The sequence below is a fragment of the Canis aureus genome, chromosome 4 (assembly GCF_053574225.1).
Source record: "Canis aureus isolate CA01 chromosome 4, VMU_Caureus_v.1.0, whole genome shotgun sequence".
In the NCBI taxonomy this organism is placed as follows: Eukaryota; Metazoa; Chordata; class Mammalia; order Carnivora; family Canidae; genus Canis; species Canis aureus.
In genome coordinates this window covers 29,744,765-29,762,791 of record NC_135614.1, presented here as the reverse complement: position 1 = coordinate 29,762,791, position 18,027 = coordinate 29,744,765, and the positions used below count along the sequence as shown (strand labels likewise).

General features: G+C 44.0%; 1 protein-coding gene and 1 non-coding gene across 4 annotated transcripts in view; both read right to left on the bottom strand.

Moving 5' to 3' along the window:
- Nucleotides 1-18,027, bottom strand: part of RPS24 (ribosomal protein S24) — a 402,261-nt gene that overhangs the window by 319,364 nt on the left and 64,870 nt on the right. The gene's annotated exons all lie outside the window — the stretch shown is intronic.
- LOC144313151 (U6 spliceosomal RNA) lies at nt 16,648-16,754 on the bottom strand. The gene has a single exon (XR_013378878.1). It is a non-coding gene; the product is annotated as a U6 spliceosomal RNA (small nuclear RNA).

Here is an 18,027-nt window from a genome sequence, read left to right as displayed (position 1 = left end):
CACACTCACACATCCTTAAGGACAATACTGATGAAAACGATGATGATGATAGGAGTAGGCCAGCGGTCATTTCCAAGGGAAGAATCATACTACTGTGCCCACTGATACAAGCTCCAAAAGGGAGCCAGCACTTGGGTTTTCATCTATTCATTCAGCAAACTGAGCTGTGTGCTGGGAGCTGTGCTCCGTGCCAGGATTAAACACAGTCCCTCTGACCTCAAGGAAAGAAAGTGGTCATTTCAAGTCAGGAATCGTGTGAGATGTTCTTGGTCTATGACATGTCATAGGAGCATAGAGAAGGAAAGGAGGCAGTGGCATTTCAGCTGAACACAGGAGAGATGGGATTTGGACAGAGAAATGAGCAAGAAGGGCATCCTGGGAGGAACCCTGGTGTGACTGATAGCCCATCCGACTTTCTGTTTTATTTAGTACTGCTTTTGCGACTCCTTAATAAATATTTTTCTCCTTAAAAAAATGGCTTTTAGAGCATGGAGCAAGTTAGAGAAGTGATAGGGATAGATGAACCACAAAAAGGGAAGTATTTCTCGGCCATTCCTATGGCCCACCAGTACCCTGTTAAGGAATTTGGACTTGATTCAATATGAAGCCATTGAAGGTTTCTGAGCCCGGAGATGAAGGAATAGAAGGCAGGAGCAGGAAGGCTGTGAAGACGGCCACCTGTTTTCCAAGACAGCTCCATGTTCCCCTCATTATTCCTAGGCCCCTAAAGAGCGGCCTGCTCTCCTGGGCAGACATTTGCATTTGGGCTGTGCGAGGGCCAAGAAACACTTTCCTCACATAAGATCATCCTTCTCTTCATTGTTTCCCTTTTCCAATATGGAAAAAAAAATGCCTTTGGTCTCTGCCCACAGTTGTACCACTTGCAACATCCATACCGGTGAGACAAAGGCTCGGTGAGACAAAGGCTCGCTGAAGTGGTCTCCACGGAGAGGCTCTGTTGGTCAGGAGCGGAAGGACAGAACCATCTGGACACCTGTCTGAGCCCACACCTGGGCAAGCTTGGCACTTCCCGACAGAACATGGCAAAGCACCTTCCCCAGAAGTGGGTCAGCTCAGAAAAACTCCCTGAACTAAAAACAAAGCCTAGAAACCCCATCATCAGGAGGTGAAACCCATTCCTGAAATAAACAGAACCCAGCCACTCCCTGTGTCCCTACAGCTCATTCACAACTGAAACACCCAATCTAAATATCTGTTTTATTTGGTGCTTCTTTTGTAGCTTGTCAATAAATATTTTCAGTTAAAAAAAAAATGTTTTGACTTCCTTGCAGGAATATGTACTCTCCTTATACCAGAAAAATCTAAAGCATTATGATCAAATTTTTTTAGTGAATTTAGTGAACAGATAGAAATCCAAAGGGGAAAAATATCGTGGAATATGCAAAACAAGCCTCCCTACTCTCTATTAAAAAAAAACAAACAACACAGCAGCACACATGCAACTCCCCAGCTCATTCTCCAGAGCCCCAGAAACCTCCTTGCCCTTGGCAGCCAGGCCATGGAGAGCCCCCCCAAATCCCCACCATCTGGCATTTTTGTCTGCAAAGCACAGGCCTTTCTACCCTGGGCTGCCTGCCCACTCTGCGGATGGAGGCCAGGCGCTGGCGGGGACTGCCTGGGCTTTGCCTCCCTGCTGGGTACACACACACACACACACACACACAGACACGCACACGCACACGCTCTAACACTAACACTCTCAGCCCTGCCTGCTTCATGGCTCTGCACAGTGCGCTCAGGCCAGGCCTGCCACCTCTGTCCTGATCCCAACTTCCCCACACACCATTCAAAGGGGTACAAATGTCAGAGTGCAAAGGAGGAAGCAGCTAGACTGTGGGGCAAGCAAGGCCCTGAGCGGGGGTGGGGGTAAGTGGGCAGGTGGCAGAGAGGGCTTCATTTGCTGGACCATCTGTCAGAAGCAAAGGACAGGCACCCAGCTTCACAACCCAGGACCCTCCTGCACACTCACATACACCCACACATGCACATGCCCACACACACATACATATATAACCACATGTACACACATATAGACACGCACACGTGCACACATACCCAGAGAATCCACACACATAAAGATACATTCAAACATACATCCTCTTCTACATGTGCACACATGAAGGTACACAAATAGGCACCACACACATATACACAAGCATAAACCCATGCACACAGAAAGACACAGCCATATGTATACATATTAAATATCCATATGTAGTCAAACATACATGAACATATTTACACACATGATCACATTCTCCAACACTCATCCATTCTCTCTCACATACATCCATACACACCAGGCATAAATACATGTGTCCACATACACACACCCACAGATACACAGTACTCATGCACAAATGCACACACACACATATATATACTCCTGCCCATACTCTCACTCCCCCACATAGTACAGATACATTCATATCCACAGATATAATCTCACATACATACCCCTGTACACATTTACACATGTACACAAATGCTTGCATACACACGTACATGAATACACAACTATGTTGTGCTAGGGAGCTCAGGCTACTTTAATCAAATGTCACAGACTGGGTGGCTTAAACATTAAGCATTTGTTCCTCACAGCTCTGGAAACTGGGAAGTCCAAGATCAAGGTGCCAGCCAAGTAGGTGTCTGGGGACGACTGTCTCGTGGCTTGTGAACAGTCGCCCTCTAGCTACATCCCCACCTGGCAGAGAGGGAGTGCTCTCTAAAGTCTCTCCCTCTCTCTTTTTTTTTTTTAATTTTTATTTATTTATGATGGTCACAGAGAGAGAGAGAGGGGCAGAGACACAGGCAGAGGGAGAAGCAGGCTCCATGCAGGGAGCCCGACGTGGGATTCGATCCCGGGTCTCCAGAATCGCGACCTGGGCCAAAGGCAGGCGCCAAACCGCTGTGCCACCCAGGGATCCCCCCCCCTTTTTTTTTTTTTTTAAATAAGGGTGTTCATGCCATCATGAGCACCTCATTCTCATGACTTCATCTCACTCTACCTCACAAAGATCCCACCTCCAAATACCATCAGACTGGGGGTTAGGGCTTCAGTATACGAATTTGGGAGGCAGGAATACATCCAGTCCATAGTGTATATGCACACACACAAACATACATGCACACTTGTACCTACGTATGCAGTCATGCATTCACGTTTTCATGTTTATATTAACACGAAAATTCATATATATAATCAAAACATGTGCACATTCACACAATCCCGTACCCACACATACACACTCACATTCAGACATACACATACATGTGCATATACATGTGCTCATAAATACAGACACAGACATATATACTCATGCAAACATTCATGAAATACACAGAGATACAGATATACATATGTACTTCCTCACACGTGCACATGTCCGTATACACATTTCTACAATTACATAAGTGCATACGCATGAGCATACAAGTACTCAATCACATGCACATACACATATATATGCCTATTCTCTCCCTCTCTCTCTCTCTCTTTCTCTCTCTCTCTCTCATACACATACATAGACAGCCTGCTGGCCATCTTTTCTTCCCATTAAGAAAAATCGCCTTCACTGCCAATATGCAAGAGGCTCCAGTGGGGTCACACCACTAAGTCTGCAGGAGTGAGAACAGCTGCCACCATTCCCCACTATCCCCAACATGAACCTGCATTTACCCTCCCCTGCACTTAACCACCTTGGCACCATCTGCTGTCCCCCAGGGAGACATCTAGTCCAGTGTTCTCAAGCCTGGCCACATATTAGGATCACTTGGGCACTGTCCATCTATACTGACCCTGGGACCCTGATTCAGTTGATCTGAGGTGGGACCTGGGTATTGAGCAGGGATTTTTAAGTTCTACAACCTCTCTGGCATAAATCACCTTGTCAGCTCCATAACTTTAGAGAACTTAAGCAGAAATTACTTTCTCCATCTCTAAAATGGAAGAAATAATAATGCCTATTTTATAAGTTGTTTTATGGATTAAATTAGATAACCCATCCAAATCACACACTATCTAGCCTATAGTAAAAGTGCATAAATGTTAGCTATTGTTATTATCACCAGTTTTATACTACCACAGTATGTTCTTGAAAAATGTTGAATCCAAAATTTTAAAAAACAAAAATAACCCTGAAAATCTGTATGACCCAAAACCCATTTGGTCAACCTCCTTCTGACCCATTTCCCCTGCAGTACCAACAGCGCATTGGTGCTTCCACCACCCAGGAGTCAGCCTGAGGGATTATACATCACCCTTTCCATGCTTATTGTTTTCTCTCCCTCTTATTTTTTTTAGTACAATAACAACAAAGACATCTTCCTACAAATGCCAAAGGCTACACAATCTAAAGCGGGCTCCCACCATCCAGGTCTACCATCACTCTGATGTGTCAGAGGTATCCAGTCCCCACTTTTGTGTTGAGAAAGCAGAGCCACAGAGAGCTTAGCAATTTTGGGTCACATATTTATCAAGCAGCAGATGTGTCTGGCTCCACATCCAGAGTTCTTTCTCCATTGACATCCTGCCAGGCTTTGAATCTTCCACCTCTGTTCTCTGTGCCCTCTTCATACTCTGCACCCCTTCCCCTCCACTCAGAGGTCCTTCACAGCCAGGGTAGCCTGCTACTTTTGTCAGGAGGACAAGGGGTGTCGCAACTTGATGAGTAAGAGTTTAACACCATACTGAGAAGTAGGTGATTTCAGTCCTATTTTGGAAATGCTTCTAATGGAGGAGGAAGAGAAGGCAACCAATACTGATCAATGGATCTCTGATTTTACTACTTTACTAAAAGCAAGACCTAGACAAAAGAGAAGAAGGGGACAAGACCAGTATTTCTGACTGCTTCCTAGGCCAGAGCCATTGTGAAGACAGACTTGATATTGTAGGGAAGATAGAAGAGGATGTGGGTTCAGAGCACCAAATTGGTTTAAGTTCTAGCCACACCATGTCCCAGTTATGTGATCTTACTGTCTTAGCTTCTTTGAAGTGTACAGTGGGGTCTGATGGGGTCATACCTGGAATATTATCACCTGGTGCTGGAACACCCTATGAACTCAATACACCTGGGCTATTTCAATCTTGTTAACTATCATCCATATTTCAAAGTTTTATTAAAGAATCGTGGTCCAGGGCAGCCCCGGTGGCGCAGCGGTTTAGCGCCGCCTGCAGCCCGGGGTGTGATCCTGGAGACCCAGGATCGAGTCCCACATCGGGTTCCCTGCATGGAGCCTGCTTCTCCCTTTGACTGTGTCTCTGCCTCTGTGTGTGTGTGTGTCTCTATGAATAAATAAATAAATAATTAACAAAAAAAAAAAAAGAATCATGGTCCAGGACGCCTGGGTGGCTCAGCAGTTGAGTGTCTGCCTTCAGCCCAGGGCATGATCCTGGAGTCCCAGGATGGAGTCCCACATCGGGCTCCCTGCCTGAAGCTTGCTTCTCCCTCTGCCTGTGTCTCTGCACCTCTCTCTCTCTCTCTCATAAAAAAAATTAAATCTTAAAAAAAAAAGAATCATGGTCCAAGTGAAGACTCCAGATTATTTCAAAATATATTCTACTTTGAATGAACTAACATGTTGTCCACTGGCTGGACTCTGTTAGCAGTCCTGAACTCCCACTGTTAGCTAATTACGTTCCCCACATGTAACCAAGGAGGCAGCATAGCCCCTGTTCTCAAGGAGTTTAGATTCTCCTAGAGAAGAAGAAAAGTTTACAGAGAAACACAATATAAGGAAGTAGATGAAAAATGAATAAAATGATCCATGCCCACACACAAATAAGGAAAATGAGACTCAGAGAAGCAAAATCAGTTGCCCGAGGTACCCAGCTGATAAAGGGCAGAAGAGGGCCTGCAACTCAGGTGTGTCCTGATGCCAAATTTAATGCTCTTCCCACCAAACATAAGAGCTCAGGGGGCTCGATTTTTAGAGCAAATAGAAACTCTGGCAGATTGGTTGGTGAGTTCCTAGAAAGTGTGGTCTAAATAAACCCTTGAGGGGCTCAAACTTGACCAAACAAGAAGGCTTAAGAGAATGACTAACGAAGATCAAATGCGAAGTTTTGAAACTCCCATCCATAAACACAGCAAAATACATAAACGATCCAGGAGTGACCCTCACAGGAAATAATATGGCATTTTCAGAGAGGCACACAAGACCTGAAAAAAAAAAAAAGCCACCATATTTCGATATTTGAAGACCACCATTTGAGAAAATGTTCATTTTTCCAATTTAAGGCATGACTTTAACCAATTCTGATCAAAATCCTAAGGGGATTTTCTTTAGAACTTGTAAAAATGATTCCAAATTTCACCTGGAGGAATGAAAAGAGTTGGGCAAAAAAATATTGAAAAAAAAAGAAACACAGCGACAGAACTAAGCATATTGGATATGAAAACTATTTATACATGTTCAAAGCTCAATGTGGGTATCGGTGAAACAACACACAGGTCAATACAATGGAATATGCATCCAGAAACAGATGCTGGCAATGCAAGAACTTACTACCAAATCAAAGAGGCTTCCCAAACCACTGAGAACAGGATGGATCATTCGATAAACAAATTTGAGGGGTGCCTGGGTGGTTCAGTCATTTGAGTCTGCCTTCAGCTCGGGTCCTGATCCCAGGTTCCTGGGATTGAGCCCGCATCTGGCTCGCTGCTCAGTGGGGGGTCTGTTTCTCCTCTTCCTCTGCCCCTTCCCCTGCTTTTGCGCTCTTTCTCTTGCCCTCAAATAAATAAAATCTTATCTTTTTAAGATTATTTATTTATTTATTCATGAGAGACACAGAGAGAGAGAGGCAGAGACACAGGCAGAGGGAGAAGCAAGCTCCATGCAGGGAGCCTGATGTGGGACTTGATCCCAGGACCCCAGGATCACACCCTGGGCCGAAGGCAGGCACTAAAGGGATCCCCTCAAATAAGTAAAATCTCTTGAAAAAAAAATAAGAATAGTTGAAAAATTGCATACTTGGGGAAAAAATTCTGTTAGAGCCTCACCTCATAGTATATCTTAAAAAGAAAAAAAAAAAAAAAGAATAACCACTAAGAGAAAATGTAATTGAATATCTATCTGGTGTCTCTCTAAGTACAAACATAAACATTGGGATGAACTACAATGGAAAAGAGCAAGACTGAACTATGTACAAATTTGAAACTTCTGAACATCAAAAATTAATATAGGACTATGGTTGAAGCTGGGTGATGGGTATGGGGTGGGGGTTTCATTACTCTATCTGCTCTGCTTTTGTTTATGTTTAAAAATGTCTATGGTTATAAAGAAGATGTGAGATGATAGATAGATAGATAGATAGATAGATAGATAGATAGATAGATAGATAGATATAGGAATATATATTTTTTTATCTGTAATGGAATATTACATAGCCATAAAAAAGAATGGGAACTTGCCATTTGCAACAACATGGGTAGACCTGAAGAGTACTATGTAAGTGAAATAGTCAGACAGGGAAAGACAAACGCCAAATGATTTCACTTATGTGTTGAATGTAAAAAACAAAACAAATGAACAAACACAAAAAAGCAGAAACAGATCCATAAATACAGAGAACAAAGAGATGATTGACAGAGGGGCGGTGTGTAGGGGGCATGGGCAAAATGGGTGAAGGGGAGGAGGAGGTAAAGGCTTCCAGTTATGGAATGAATAAGTCACAGGGATGAAAGACACAACATAGGGAATATAGTCAGTGACATTGTTATAGCATTTTATGGTGACAGGTGGTAGCTATACTTTTGGTGACCATAGCAAGGTGTGTAGAGTTGTCAAATCACTATATTGTACGTTAGAAACTAACGTAAATGCTGTGTGTCAGCTCTACTTCAGTTTAAAAAAAAAAAAGTCCATGGTTAAAAATTATTTAAAAGTTCAAAAAATTAACATAAATTTAAAAGGCAAATAATACCAATATAGCATATGATATAGCATTATTATCTTTATAGCAATAGAGCAATATGGAAATATAGCACTATTACCTTTGAGGTGCAAAGAGCTCCTCCAAATGACTAATATTCACTAAAGCATCAGTAGATAAGAAGTGACCATTAGTGGATTACCCCTTCATATCCAATCCCCCTTTCTGCTTCCTCATGGCCTGTGATTTCCACTGAAAGATCCACAAGGTTCTGGGGAGGCTGACTTCATTCCCTACCCTAAGGAGATCATGTGCCTTGGCTACCCTAATCAGTGCATCCCATTCCCAGCCATTGTAATGGACTGAGAAAGTGGCATGTGACCAAGCCAGCCCCAACAGAATCAATCTCAGAGTTTCTGAGATCAGGGACAAAGAAGCTCTTTCTTTCCTCCATGGACCTTAGTAGAGCCTCAGGAGCTTCTGGGAGAATGCTGGGACCTGCAGGAAGCACCACCACCACCACCATCCCCAGAATAAAGCCAACATTAGGAAGCAGAGCCAAGAAGTCAGCAGAGACAGGAAGAGGGCTCCATGACTGTTTTTTGAATTCAGGATCAAATTTCACATAAAGCCAAACCTACTCCTGTTTAAATGTATTGAACAAAAATCTTATTTTTTTTTTCTGGGTTTCTGTTACTTGCAAACAAAATAAATCAAACTAAATGAGCTAACTAAGCCTGAATGTGTAGAGAGCTCAAGCATGCCCCCAAGTAGAGGACACAGAGCAGATTTTTCATGTGACTCCTAAGGTGGTCAGGGAAGTTCAGGGAAGGCCAGTGCCATCAGGCTTCCCCTCCCTCAGAGAGTGAGTAGGGTATCACCTGTGCTCTGATTTCTGCTGTGACTCATCTCCAGTCTCCCCACAGCTCCCTTCTCTCTCTTTCTCTCCCCCTCTGAGGGAATAGACTCAAATACCACTGAGTCCCTTGGAATCCCCACAGCAAGACAGGCTTCCCTCAGTATCATGACGCATCTGCTCAGGAAGATGGTAAGACACCTGGAGGTAGGTACTTTTGGATTGTTTCAGTAAAGATCCAGAATCTCCAGTCTGAAAGTCCCTTCTCCTGCCCTAAGGTCAGAAAGCCTATCAGGGAATCTTCCAGCAGAATGCAGCCTCAATGGGGGTGGTCAAGAGTGGAGGCCAGTTTCACCCAACCATCTGGATATGGCCTCTTCAACTTGATCAGGCCAAAATGGGACCTTCTCTATACACCCAGAGAGGACCAAATTCTCAGTGACAGACCATTAAGTCAGAATACCAGTTGAACAAACCCAATAGCCAATGCATTCATCCACAGTGATAGCCTGCTCTTTGTAGACCTGTAATGTTCATGCTCATATGCAGGATCCCTCCTGGTACCTCAGTCCCTGAAGTGGCCTAATGAGCATGATACCGGAGCCAATGAGGACTCAGATCCTCCCTCAGGCATGGGGGCACCTGGTGATCTGAGCTACTACTGCTCATTCGCCGCCTGTCCCTTCTCTTCCAGGCCCCTGAACTCTACCCCAAAGTGTATTTTGCCAAATTCATCTCTAGGAACCCTGCTTTTTCTAAAACAGCTCTTTTCCATAATCACTTTTGTCTATTTTTTTTAGGATTTTATTTATTCATGGGAGACACACACACACAGAGAGAGAGAGAGAGAGGCAGAGACAGGGAGAGCGAGAAGCAGGCTCCATGCAGGGACATGGGACTTGATCCCGGGACTCCAGGATCACACCCTGGGCCAAAGTCAGCACTAAACTGCTGAGCCACCTGGGCTGCCCATTTTTGTCTATTTTCAAATTATTTCCTTTCCTAGTTGTTATTTTTTGCATTCTAATTGTATTTTGAGCATATTTGATAGAATAAAAAGGATAAATGTAACAAATATAAGTTAAAATGCATATTAAAATGACCACCCCTCAACTCACCAGCCAACTAAGAGCTAGAACATCACCAATAACTTGTATTCACCTACTCCATCCTTCCTCCACAAAATAGCCACATCTTGCGTTTTTGTGTTTATCATTCCTTTATGCAAAAAACCATAAACAAATTCTACAATTCGAGTTATACTCTGCAGTCTTCTATAGACTTGAATATTTCACTTAATACTATGTTTCTAAGGTGCGTTCATGTTCCAAATAGCTGAGTTTGTCCATTTAATTGCTGCATGTTATTTCTCTGTGTAAAAGTGTATCCTGGTTTATATATCCATTCACCTGTCTACAGACATTGAAGTTGTCTGAGTTGTTGAGGACTTTGTGCCATTCTAAACATGCTGCTATGAACATTTCTGCACATGTCAGCACACATGTGATGCCCATATGCAAGAGGCTCTCTGGGGTCTTTACCTGGAAAGGGCATGCCTGGGTCAGTGAATATTCAAATGTTCAACTTCAGAAGAAAATATCTAATTGTGTTCCCACATTCTCTCATTAAGTATGTGGTTACCAGTATTATAGCACCCCATTACTTGCTCCTCAATGTTTAAAAGGATTGATAATAAATTGGTACTCCCGCCTGTGGCATGCAGTGTCTTGCTGTGGATGGAGTATGCCTCCCTGTCAAGAGACTTGCATTGACCAAGGGAACATGAAAAGAAGTGATGAGTACCTTATCTAAGCAGCAACTTTAAGAGCCACCACAAGGTTCTGCCTTTGTTCTTTTTCCCCCGCTCTGCCATGAGATTATCATGTCTTAGAGGGGGGCTGTTCCACCACTCTGGACCCTTGGATAAAGATACATAGAATAGAGCTGTAGTCATTCTAGGTGACAAAAGTTATAAGGAAGAAATAAACCACTGTTATAAGCCACTTAATTTGGGGGCTGTTTGTTACTGCATAATATAGCAAAACCTGCCTGACACAAGAAATTCAATGAAAATTTACTGAGCATCTCTCACATGCCAGGCACAGTGCTGGGTTCTGTGAAAGCAATGATGGCCAAGATAAACAAGGTCATGGCCTCCTGGGGTTCACACTACACAGGCAGAAGGTCCCAAAGGTCCCTCAAGATTTTCGTGTATAACTCCCAACAGCAAACTCCTCAGTTAAGACTCCTTCTGTCAGACAGGGTGCACTTGATAGAGAAATATAGAAATTTGTGGATTTTCATATACAGAAGTCCAGGATTTAAACCTGAAGTAGAGATGGATCCAGGAGCAAAAATTATTATTAGGGCCCATTCTCTCTCTTTCTCTCTCTCTCTCTCTCTCTCTCTCTCATTCTTTCTCTCTTTACTGTTTTCCTCTGGGTTTGTCCCAGTGCTCAGACACCAGTCGATCTAGGCTACACCTCCCTAGCTCTAAGACCACCAATTCAATCCAAGTCCTGGGTCCTGACTCCCAGAGCCAGATTGGCCCACAAGCCCATCCTTGAACCAATCAATGTCCAGGGAGATGGGACACACTGATTGGTCCAGGCCTGGGTCACATGCCACCCCTGGAGCTGGTGAGGAGGTCACTCTACCCAAACCCTGTGGGCCAAGAAGAGAGTAGGAGGTGGATACCTTCAAGAAAAATCAGAGGACTCTTACCAGAATGGAAAACAGATTCCAGACAGGCAAACCAGCAATTGCCCTTACCAGTGCTACACTGAAGCTGGCTCCCACTGGTTCATGAGAGATGATCACACACATCTCTTCCAAACTCCACATTCAGTGACATCACATTGGTGATATTAAATCAGCCATTGTGGGAGTGTCTATACCAAAGGAATAGGCAGGCAGGGCACATCAGGGTTTTCATTTCCCCAGTGAGCCAGTTGTCCTGCATTTACCATCACAGCACTGCCCCTAACTCTGATGCTTGCTAGTTACAGTTCTAGCTCTGCCCCACGTCATAGTGTCACTTGGACAAGTCCGTGGACCTCTCTGGGACTGGACTTTTCACAACTGTAAAGTGGGGAAGTTGGGCTCACTCCTTTCGAAGTACCTGCCTCTCTGACAGCTGTGAATCTGTAAGACCCCTGAAAGGAGGTGTATGTGTGCACGCATGTGCATTCGCACAAGTTTAAATTTGCCTTCTCTGCATCAGAAATCACAAATGCAGGCATTGGCTATAAACTCCAATATAATTTGGTGAGCTGTACCTCTTCACTTGGGCTATTAAATCATTTCCCCTCCAAAGGTACACATGTTACGGCATAAGGAGCAAACTGTTGACAGATGGTGGAGAAACTTCACAGGCCCATAATTGAGACTTATTTTCATACATTTGTGCCAGTTTGAAATCTAATTGCCAATAAAACAATACTGTGATACTGCCACGTCTAATACCTCTGCCACTCTCCAAAGTTACACTTGAATCCACTAGTAAATTCCAATCTCCCAGAGAAAAATATTTCCCCCTCTCCATCGGAAAAGCAGAGCTATAAATCCATGTACAGTGGTTCATTTTCAAATGCGAACCTCCTTTCCCTGGTCCCCAAAGAGCCCTCACTCGGCTAATGTTAGTGCCTGCCTGAGAGCAGTAGATATTCTTTGTTTACTTGACAGAAGCACAGATGTGGCTTAGTGAATCTGTGATGAGGTCTTTTGCAGAGAAATGCTTTGATGGGCTAGGTTACCCTCCCTCTTCGGAGTGACCCGGTACCACGTTTGGAGATATTTTGTGCCTATAGCATAAAAGTGGCCAGAGGCCCATCACTGCCCACTGAGCAAGAGAAGGTGGAGGAATCCAGAACCACTCCCCTCCTTGCTTTTCTGTTTTCACTCTCTTGATGAAAAGGTTTGAGGATATAGATCGATCCAGATCAATCGAGACTGTAAATAAAAAAACAAGCTTTCAAGGGCTGGGTTCATTTGTGTCTACTGAAAAACACAACCTGTCACCTCAAACCACAAGCCTGCTAGTAGTAGTAATGGCCATTGTTCACAAGTCAGAGCTTTGCCAGTTGACAAAGAAATCGTTACTGCGGGCTGAGTCCGTGCCAGGTCTATGCAAAGCCCAGAAATGGTGTAGTAAACATGGCAAATATGGTCCTTGCCTCCATGGTCTTCACATGATCCCTGGAGGGGTGTTATTATTTTCCCTATCTTATAGACAGTAAGCTGAGGCTCCTAGTGGCCAAATAATTCTTCCTCCAGGATGCACAGCAATTAGGGGAGGGGTGACTTAGTAGACTTGGAAGATCTGACTTACCTCTCCATTCAGTTATGTTATTATAGGGATTCAGTGAAAGCTGTACTTATTTGGGTGGCTCAGTCGGTTAAGCATCTGACTCTTGCTTTCAGCTTAGGTCATGATCTAAGGGTCATGAAATCAAGCCCTCAGTGGGGCTCTGTGCTCAGCACAGAGTCTGCTTGAGACACTCTCCCTCTCCCCTCCACCCCCCTCTCTCTCTTTCAAATAAATAAATAAATAAAATGTTAAAAAAAAAACAAAAAACAGGGCAGCCCCTGGGGGCACAGCGATTTAGCGCCGCCTGCAGCCCAAGGTGTGATACTGGGGACCCAGGGTCAAGTCCCACGTTGGGCTCCCTGCATGGAGCCTGCTTCTCCCTCTGCCTGTGTGTGTGTGTGTGTGTGTGTGTGTGTGTGTGTGTCTCATGAATAAATAAAATCTTTAAAAGAAAAAAAAAAAAAAAAAACAGAGTAGCCTGGGTGGCTCATTGGTTTAGCACCACCTTCAGCCCACGGTGTGATCCTGGGGACCCAGGGTCGAGTCCCATGTCGGGCTCCCTGCATGGAGCCTGCTTCTCCCTCTGCCTGTGTCTCTGCCTCTCTCCCTCTCTGTGTGTCTCTCATGAACAAATAAATAAAATCTTAAAAAAAAAAAAAGGATTCAGTGGAATAGTTAACTATTGAAGCTTTAAAAGCTTGGTTTCCGGGATCCCTGGGTGGCGCAGCGGTTTAGCTCCTGCCTTTGGCCCAGGGCGCGATCCTGGAGACCCGGGATCGAATCCCACGTCAGGCTCCCGGTGCATGGAGCCTGCTTCTCCCTCTGCCTGTGTCTGCCTCTCTCTCTCTCTCTGTGTGACTATCATAAATAAAAAATAAAATAAAATAAAATAAAAAATAAAATAAAAACTTTGGTTTCCTTTCTCCCACTCCAGCCCCACCTCCACCTGTAGTCCTTGTTCTTCCACTTGGGGCTACCTCTCTACATCTCCCTCACCTTCTATACACAGGTCTTCAAACATGTGAAGGTCATTATACAACTTCCTGGAGGCTTCATTTTCCATGCAAAATAATACTCATTTGCTTCACACATTCCCCAAATCATGGCCCAACATCTAACCACTGCTTCTCAAACTGTAGTGAACACAGAAATCATTCAGAGAACTTGCTGAAATGCAAGCTTCAGCTCAGAAGGTCTGGATGGGGCCTGAGACTCGCATCTCTAACCAGTTCCCCCGGGGAGTTTGGATGCTGCTGATACATAGACCACATTTAGAGTAGGAACCTCAGAGCACAGACCTGTGCTGCCCGATATCCACCGGCCACATGTGACTATAGAGCATTTGAGATGTTGCTCATGCCAGTGAGGAACTCAGTTTTTATTCATTTAATTTTAATTATTTAAATGTAAATTTAAAAAAATAAAGCATTATAATTAAATTTAATTAAACTTAATTAAAATTAAAGTATTAAACATTTTTCCATTAAACACAATTTATTGTTTTGGTGGGCCTCTATTGTATTTTAACCAGTGAAATTTAGCATATGAATTGAGATAGGCTGGAAGTGTAAAATATATATTGGATTTCAAAGACAGTACTTGGGGAAAAAAGATTGCAATACCTCATTAAAATTTATTTATAGGGACGCCTGGGTGGCTCAGTGGTTGAGCATCTGCCTTTGGCTCAGGGCGTGAACCCGAGGTCCTGGGATTGAGTCCCAGATCAGGGTCCCCGCAGGGAGCCTGCATCTCCCTCTGCCTATGTCTCTGCCTCTCTCTCTGGATCTCTCATGAATAAATAAAATCTTTTTTAAATTTTTTTTTTATTTTTATTTATTCATGATAGTCACAGAGAGAGAGAGAAAGGCAGAGACACAGGCAGAGGGAGAAGCAGGCTCCATGCACCGGGAGCCCGACGTGGGACTCGATCCTGGGTCTCCAGGATCGCACCCTGGGCCAAAGGCAGGCGCCAAACCGCTGCGCCACCCAGGGATCCCTAAAATCTTTTTTAAAAAGTAATTTATTGGGCAGCCCAGGTGGCTCAGTGGTTTAGCGCCACCTTCAGCCCAGGGTGTGATCCTGGAGACCGGGGATCAAGTCCCACGTCGGGCTCCCTGTATGGAGCCTGTTTCTCCCTCTGTGTCTCTGCCTCTCTCTCTCTTTGTGTCTCTCATGAATAAATAAATAAAATATTTTTTAAAGTAATTTGCTTATATTAATACTGAAATGAACATGTTTTGAATATATCGGGTTACCTAAAATCTATTATTGGCTACCAGAAATTTTTAAATTTTAAATAGATGATAGAGTGAGTGAGTGAGAGAGCTTACATCATATTTCTACTGAACAACCGTGGTCTAGATCATTCACCAGCCTGAACATCTTTTGTTTGTCTGAGCTCCAGCTATCCACATTCCCCATGGTCTGGACGCTATACTCACACTGACACATCCTGAGGTTATTGGGTTGTTTTACATGAGTTTGAGGGGCAACCACATACCATCAATCGCATTCTTTTTTTGTCACCTGATACTCGTCAGCTCTCCCCTAATGTCCCATGGGTGGTCTAGGCTGGTGAGCAGTTACCATTCTTCTGACAGGACAGTTTGCCCTAGTCAGTTTCTCCTGCTTGTTTCAGCCCATTCCTCCTACCAGTCAGGGTCTCCCCTGCATCTCAACTCCATCATTCAACATCTCTCTGTCTCTCTCTCAACCTCACAGCTTCCTCGTGTTTGATTAGCTTGCCCTTGTGACTTCAACAGGGACAGCAATTAAATCGTTGAAGGGGACAGGCCACATCTAGAGACTAATCGCTGGCCCCCCAGAGTCCTGCTTCCAGGGTGACAGCAGCCCATTTATCAGCACCCTGTGGGTGCTTGACGGCACTCTGCCTATCTGAGAATATCACCCACCCCAAATCTGCAGGACAGTGTCAGTTTGTCTACCACTCAGCTAAATTTCCATTGCCAGAAAACTGCCCTGGGGAAATAAGCATGTATGCATGTGAAAACACAACCACAAGGAAGTTCAAGACAGTGCCACTTAGAATAGAAAGTAGTAAGGAGCAACTTACATGCTGTCAATACTCAGGAACTGTTTAAAACTGGTAAGTCCTGGGGCAGCCCGGGTGGCTCAGTGGTTTAGCGCCACCTTCAGCCCAGGGTGTGATCCTGGAGTCCCGGGATCAAGTCCCGCATCAGGCTCCCTGCATGGAGCCTGCTTCTCCCTCTGCCTGTGTCTCTGCCTCTCTCTCTGTGTGTCTCATGAATGAATAAATAAATTAAAATGTTAAAAAAAACTGCTAAGTCCTTCTGCTGGAGTGACCTACACACACTTTTTTTCAAATGGTGTTATAGGAAAACATTAAATGACATGGAACATTGTCCTTAATGTATTTAAGTGCTAAAAGCATGTAACCTAACAGTATATAAAGAATATTATTTTCAAGTATGTATGGTAAAGGTGGTTATCTCTCAATGGTGGAACTGAAGTCACTTTTGTTTTCTTTATGTTCTGCTTACATTGTCTGATTTAACACTTACTTGTTTAATACTTGGGATTATTGGCATTTTATTTTATTTTATTTTTTAAAATATGGGATACTTCACAAATTTGCATATCATCCTTGTGTAGGGACCACACTAATCATTTCTGTATCATCCCAATTTTAGTAAATGTGCTGCCAAAGCAAGCACGGGATCATTGGCATTTTACAAGAGACTGAAATCCAGTCTCAGAGAGGTTACCCAGTCTGTCCTAGGCTCCTCTGCAAGAAGCACAGGGCCATGGAGGATCTAGTCTCTTGCTGGTAAATGGTAAAGCCTCAGGTTCTTCCCCCATACCTGCTGCCACCCTCCTAAGGGGTGGGGTCTGGAGGGTCCTGCAAGTACAGGATATACAGATTTCAGCAAAATGTCTAATTATAGCCTATCTTCCCAGTTGTGCTTTAAGTCTACACCTTCTTGCCTAGTTGAGGATATGGCTTCAGCTCTCTTTCCTCTCTCTCCCACGAATCATGTTCCTCCTCTCAACAGGATCACTCCTATCAACATATGAGCAAACTCTTAAAAAAAAAAAAAAAAAAAGTAGCCTTCCCTAACCCCATTTTTCCCTCCAGAGACCACCTCACTTCTCTCCTTTTACAACAAAAATTTCTCTCCTGAAAAAGGAACACACAGGAGTATTCAACAAACAGTACCAATTATTAGGTACCCCAACAAACATGACAATGAGATGATGGGGTGGCCAGCTTTGCTCAGAGCCCATGTAGCAATGCACAGAGCACTCTGCCGTTTTACACCTGACCCCTATGGCAAGTTAAGAGCTGAAGTGGCAGGAGCAGCTTCAAGCCCATGGCTCCTGGTTCCCAAAGGAAATCTACACAAAGAATATGATGAGACTCTGGGGAACCAAGACTCTGAATACACCCCAACTCTTTAAGAACAACAGCAACAGAATGAGTCAGAACGCAGAGAAGTAGTCAAAGATATAAGAGAAGACAATATTCTAAAATAAAGATATATCTGAAATTGAATTACAAAGGGTAATTTCTCCTCTCAGAACAATTCACTCAAGAAGTCAAGACTCCAATGGGCAGAGAAATCGAGTCAGCTACAGGGGGGCACAGTCAGGCTGCCTGCATGCTCCTCTCTGCAACAATCAACGCCGAAAGATGGAAAAACAGGGATCCCTGGGTGGCGCAGCGGTTTGGTGCCTGCCTTTGGCCCAGGGCACGATCCTGGAGACCCGGGATCGAATCCCACGTCGGGCTCCCGGTGCATGGAGCCTGCTTCTCCCTCTGCCTGTGTCTCTGCCTCTCTCTCTCTCTGTGACTATCATGAATAAATAAATAAAATCTTTAAAAAAAATTTTTTTAAAAAGAAAGATGGAAAAACAACTCTTAGAGAATTTAGGGAGTGGGGGTGAGCAGAATGTGACCCAAAATGTTTATTAACCCAGGTGAGGTGT